Here is a 7056-nt window from a genome sequence, read left to right on the forward strand (position 1 = left end):
AGTAAGCTGTTCTTAGTTATCTGATTTAGTCTTTTCTCCCCTCGTGGAGTTATTTTATTTCTCTCCTGTTATTATTTTCATTATCTCTACATTATCTATACCTCTTTCTGAGAAGAACTTTTGTTGTATTTTTGTGGACTTGCAAAGCACCCTTTTTTTTTTATAAATCTACTTTGCCTGGACTACTGCCTTGAGTGTTTCGTTTGAGTCCAACTTTACTTCCTCTGTGGCTAAGTGGTAGAACACTCAACTCTCTACATCTGAGCCCTAAGTTCAAACTCAGCTCATGACACATTAATATCAATTTATGTGTAATGTCTAAATTTACCTCAATGTCGATAGAGCATCATTGTTGTGCGTAAAATGTTTTCAAACAATGCAAGGAATGCAAAAAAAAGTTGTTTGGTAAAGGGGCTACATCACACTTAAAAATATTGAAGCTCCACAAATCACATAAATCAGCATATAAATTGTCTAATCCATGTGCCTACAGTGGTTTAATCCATGTATTCAGAAATGATATGATAGATGTGGTGAGAAACAGATCAATATTTAATTCCTTTTTTACTATTAATTCTCCCTGCTCAGTTAAACTCCACTTTACATTTAATATTGTTCTTCTTGTGTTTTTGGAGATTCACATTCTTTATGCATATCCCCATCTACTGGGCAGAAATAATTAAAAAGTAAAAATATTACTAGATATTTTAATACAGAAATATTGATCTGTTTCTCACCTACACCTGTCATATCAATTCTGAAGTCATGGATTATAACACTGGAGTTGTATGTATTACTTTTATGCTGCTTTTATACGCTTTTTGGAGGGTCAAAATTTTGGCACCGCTTCACTTGCATTGAATGGACCTACAGACCTGAAATGTTCTTCTAAAAATTCTTAATTTGTATTCTTCTGAAGAAAGAAAGTTATACACATCTGAGATGGCATGAGGGTGAGTAAATTATAAGAGAATTTAAATTTGAGTGAACTATTTCTTTAAGTAGCACATGGGGTCCACATTGTCCTACTTTTGAGATACACTGTTCAAAATTGATTTAGTTCTTGTATCTCTCAAGCCGAGAAATAGTTGTGTCTATTTTAGTGACACAAGGGGTCTCTTCTGAGAAAAGGCCATTGTCAAATTGGCAGACAGAATTTGCATGTCCGGGTATAAAGGGGAACGGGTGAGCGTCTGTCAGACAGATTTTTTCTTCGGAGCCGAGCGGTTGTGCAACAGCAAAGCTGAGTTCAACACTGCTCGACTCACCTCTACTGGTGATGAGCACTGCTGTTGGATCTACGGTGCATTCCAGCGGCTTTCTCCTCTCTGCATGCTGTGCTGTCCACGCCCCTGGGCACTTCGACAGCTCATTCATTGCCTGAAAGAGTGTTTCTCCTCCTAAAAGAGTTTACTTCCTCTAAAAGAGTTTGAGTTTCCACTCATTAAAGAGCAATACACAGCAGGCGTTGAACATCCTTTTCAGGACTTGTCTTTTTCAAGATGCCTTTCCGCCTCTGTGTAATTCCTGGATGCAGTTGATTTCTCTCCACTTCTGACGGTCATAAAAGCTGCCTCGCATGCCTGGGCTGCGATCACATGCAGGCAGCATTTTATGAATGGTGCATGTTCTCAGTTTCTCACAAGAGAAAGCCACTTCAGCCGCCCCCTGCATCGTTCCTTCTTCCCACGGGATTGAGGATGACCCGGCTGGTGATGAAGGTGATTCAGGGATGACGACGGGCTTGGTTTCGCTGGGTAAATCTCCACAAACCTCCCGCCCCCCTCGCAGCCAGCCGGCATTCTCCTTTGAGCCCCCGGAATTGGATGACGATTTCGCCGCTGCATTGTAGAGCATCACAGCGGCATCTGATGCTGATGAATTGTCTGGGCTGCCACCTTCGGGTCTACTCGCCCAGTCTGATCCTGACGCATGGATGTCCGCTATGCTTTCCCGGCAGGCCAGCACTGACAAGTTCCGACAGGCCCTCCTCCTCAGTCTCTAACCCGCCCCCTGCTGGGTGCGTGAAGCAAGGTAAGTGTATTGAGTCTTTCTCAGCACCCAAGCTTCGGGACACACTTCTGCCTCCCGTCACATTATTACCTGCCCACGCCCCGCTGCAAAACCACACCTGGTATGTCAAAAACGATCGTCCTGTTAGTGCCCCTCGAATGGAGCTTGGACGTCGCTATCCAACCCGTTGCGTTGGGTGGACGTGACCATCAGACTTGGCTACGCTATTCAGTTCGCCGGGCTCCTGCCTCGTCTCGGCAGTATTCGCTCCACTGCATGTGCAGCGGAAATGCCAGCACCTTACGTACAGAGGTTATGACCCTGCTACTCAGAGATGCGATACAGCCTGTCCCTCCAGCCGAGATGGAGAAGGGTCTCTACAGCCCTTACTTCATCGTACCCCCAGTGGGTTGCGGCCAATCTTTGTACCTGCAAGTTCTCAACAGGACTTTAGACAAACTCCCATTTAGAATGCTGATGCAGAAACAAATTCTAACCTGCATTTGCATTAGATTGGTTCGCTGCAGTAGACATGAAGGAAGTGTACTATTTAAAATGTCACTTTTTATTCTATTATATTAATACTTTTAAAGCTACTTAAGTTATTCAGCCAAAAGTAGTGAGTGGTTTTCTCATTTTCTTGTTAATGTTGTTTGATTAATAGCCTTATAGCCTTACTAGACAGTACTCAATTCGGTTACATGTACACTTCAAGTCCAACATTTAGATGCAAATACACTTTTTGTCCCACTGTTTAAGTTCACTTTAGACATAAATGACTGCATTTACATTAATGCCTCACCAATACGGATATTGACGGAATTATAAAGTGTATTTGATCATTTAGGCATGAACCTGAATTAGTGCTCTTGGAGCACACATGCATGTAAAGCATACAAACATTAGCCGCCTGTAAGTCAAACAGCAAGCAGCTACAGACGTCATGAAATAAAAAGTCAATATATTATATTTCATCTAGATCCTCCAAACAGTGGTGCTCTTGCTGTCGTAATCGTTGCCATGAACACCCCTGTTCTAGCTGTAGAACATAGGCTAAATATGGAAATTACTCAAAGGTTTGATCGAGGACATCTCTCTTTTTCCAATAAACATCTAGATCGTTTTATTGCACAGCCCTATTGATAACATTGTTTTAATCTCTCACAGCAGCCCAATAATCTCAACGATTGATAGTTAAATTACAGGTGACGTTATAGACACAGAATCTAGTAAGCAGAAATATGAAATTTACCTATTTGAAGATATGTTTCTTCAAATTAGAGGCAGGACTGATGCTGATATCTGGCTTGAGCAAGATAAACTCACATTATACTGTCATGCAATTGGCCTTTTTCATTGCGAATAGCCCTTTTTTGCCGTGATGTTCAGGTGTTGAAATGTGCTTGAGGCATCCTCCACATTTGGCGCCAGATCTGCAGCTGCTGTTCAAGTTGTGTGATTTGATTGGATGGGAGTCACGAGACTCTACCTAGCCAATCATGTTGATAGATAAAAAATTAAATCAGGACAGGGAAGTAGCAAACACAGAGGGTTGGAAAATAGCACAGTAAAAGTACAGTTACAGCACTTAAAATGTACTCAAGAAAAAGTAAAGGTATACCATTTTTAAACTACTTAAAGTACAATTCCTGGGAAATAACTATTAATTACCGTATTGTGAGTATTTGCAATTTGTTACTTGTAATAGGTGTGGATGAGAAACAGAGAACCATATCTCTTTTACATTCTTCTTGTTTTTTTGGTGAATCACTATCTGCATATCGCTCCCTGCTGTCTATCAAAAAATGACAGATATTGATCTGTTTCTCACCCACACCCACACCTATCATATCACTTCTGAAGATATGGATTTAACCACTGGAGTGTTTTGTAGAGATGCACCGATTGCAATTTTCTTGGCCGATTTCTATTTCCGATTTTTTGCAAGTGTGACCTGCCGATACCGATTTTTCGATTCCGATTTTCTTTCTAAGAACTATAATTGACCACATATACAAACAAAATCTACCTTTATTCAATGCTAAATTTTATTTTCATAATAAAATAAATTATTAATTTCCCCCAAACTGCACTAAGTTACAGGATCTTCTCTCACTTAAACAACTCTCAAAATAATGTGCTCTGTGACTGGAAAGAGGTAGAAATAACAATTAACTGCAAATAAGTTGCTTTATATAACAAATGTCATTTTCCACTATTTTTATAAATGGACCTTTTTCTCTTTATTACTCGTCTAACAAAACAATTCCAAAGATCTGAAAAACTGAAGTGTCCAATACGCTCAACTTACGTTAGATGTACAAATATCAGTTGTAAAACTGAGCACTGCTTCGGGAATGGCTTGCATACCTGTCAACACTCCCGTTTTTCCCGGGAGTCTCCCATTTTGTTATTTCTCCCAAAAAAAACTCCCGTAATTTGAATGGCCCAAACCAAGTTATATGAATAATCAAATCAATATATTATTCCAAGGTGGTCCAGTTGCCAGATCTTGAATGAAACGCATCCTACTCACACAATCGACACATCATACAAATTACAAATCATTTATGACCACAATCTGGCAACCTACAACCCGTTTGCGCTGTTGATATCTGCGCAGGTAGTAGACGCGGGATGTTAAATCAAGCATCACTGGTACAGGGGAGGAGAAGACTCGGCTGGTGCTCCGGTGAAAAAAACAAAATACATGTACATTTAACAACAGCTGGATGGAATAATTGAATTTCATATCCCAAAGCCATATCGACAATGCCCAGGCCTTTTGCAATGTGTGTCGCACTTATTTTAATATCGGACACGGTGGGAAAAATTACGTTAAATCACAACGGCACAATTTGTATGTATTTAGCCTGCCTCTGCCATCCAGCACCCCACTTCCCCTCTCCCGGATTTGTGTACCCCAATGTTGACAGATAACAGGCTGCGTGTGTGACATGACACGAGATTAAACAACTCGGGCAACGCAACGTCGGAAAGTACCTCCTACTCTGTATCGAGGAAATTTATCAGATTTCTGATCTCTCTGTCCTCAACTATGGAGAACAGCTGGTCATCCAGGGCCATGAATTCCATAATTTTCCTCGTAATTGCTTTGGTATTTTCGCTGCTTATACCAAGGAATGATAGGAAAGGCTGCTGACTTGTGACTGGCTCTGAGCTCTGGCTAGCTTTAGCTGCTTTCACTTTTTAGCTTCTTTTTTAAAATGGCCATTTTCAGCTGGGTGATGGTGTTATAAATGTCTAATTAGGTTTGTTGATCCGAAAGTTATTGTGGTGGTTCCCCCACGGTTTATTTTGGCTTTACAATTATTACACATTTCAAAATTTGTGTCTTCACTCACACAGTGAAGATCTCCCACGGCAATGTCATGTTTACATGCGGCTGTGACGTTATTGCCTGTGCCGCTGGCAACAAAATGGACTGGCTTGGAATCGGTAAGACGTGAGGCTGACCGGCCGGTTACCGGTCCGGGCTGAGCATGCGGAAAATCAGCTAATTCCGGTCCCTGGCCGGTCGATCGGTGCATCTCTAGTCTTATGGATTACTTTTATGCTGCCTTTAAGTGCTTTTTGGCCTACAGAGCTAAAATATTCTTCTAAAAATCTTAATTTGTGTTCTGCTGAAGAAAGGAAGTCACACACATCTGGGATGGCATGATGGTAAGTAAATGATGAGAGAATTTTCATTTTTGGGTAAACTATCTCTTTAATAGTCTTAATTTCCCTGCCCTTATGTTGTTCCAAACCAGTGTGACTCTTTTATTATGTGGAACAGCAAATATGTTAGACAGAATGTTAGAGACTGACAGTTTCAAAATATCGAGAAAAAAATTATTCACTGAAAGTAAATAGAGACTCAGGCAAAAATTCTGTCTAAAATATCATTATTGTGTTTCATGGAAGAAAAAAAGTCATATGGGTTTGGAACAACATGATGGAGAATGATGACAGAATTTCTATTAATAATAATTCTGTAATACAAGTTCCCCATCTGTCGCTCTCTCGACATTGTGTCGGAGAAGCGACACTAGGGGTCTCTCTTGAGCACTGAATATGCCTCTGAACTATGAAAAAAGTGATGAAGTTGGCAGACAGTATTTGCATACCCTGCCCCCGGACATATGTGTATAAAGGCGAGGAAATGCTATGAAGTCATTCAGAAATTTTCTTCAGAGCCAATGGTTGTGCATGCTGTTTGCTACGAGTCACACCTGTTCCTGTTATTCCTCTGACGCTCTGCATGCTGTTGGATCGACGGCGCATTACTGCGTCTTTCTCCTTCCTTGAACACAGTGCATTTTGCCCCTGGGTGCTTTGACAGCGCATAGAAAAAACTCTAAATAGTTATTAAAAGATTGATTTTCTTTAAAAAAGACACCTTTTCAATTCCCGTCCATGCTCGAGGCAACAGCGGCACACCTCACAGCCAGCCTGCCTATCCTCTGTAGCTCGAGGTGGATGAGCTCGCCGCTGCATCGGATAGCGCGGTATCTGACACGGATGACTCCCCTGGGCTGCCACCTTCGGGCCAGCATGCCCAGGCTGAGGCTGTCGCTCAGATGACCGACATGCTTTCCCGGGCCGCCGCCAGAGTGGGCTTGGAATGGAACCCTCCGTCCTCCCCACAGCCATCGCGGTTGGATGACTGGTTCCTGGGTTCTGGGTGCCCCCCCCGGTCCCGTTTTTGCCGGAGGTGCATGATGACCTGACGTCATCGTGGAGAGCACCCCTCTCCACTCGTCACAAAGCCACTCGCTCATCCGCTCTTGCTACCCTCGACGGCGGAGCGGCCCACGGGTACACAGCGATTTCCCCCGGTGGATAGGGCTGTTGCGCTACACCTGTGTCCTGGAAACCCTACCACCAAGGCCTGTAGGACAACATCCTCACAAGTCCACCAGGCCAAGGCGCTCAAAGAGCTGCACGTCAGTAGCCCTGATCCCGATGTGCTGCAGGAACTGCGCTCAACGACCGACCTCTCCCTTAGAGCCATGAAGGTCACAGCACATTCACTCAGGC

The sequence above is a fragment of the Xyrauchen texanus genome, chromosome 31 (assembly GCF_025860055.1).
Source record: "Xyrauchen texanus isolate HMW12.3.18 chromosome 31, RBS_HiC_50CHRs, whole genome shotgun sequence".
NCBI lineage: Eukaryota > Metazoa > Chordata > Actinopteri > Cypriniformes > Catostomidae > Xyrauchen > Xyrauchen texanus.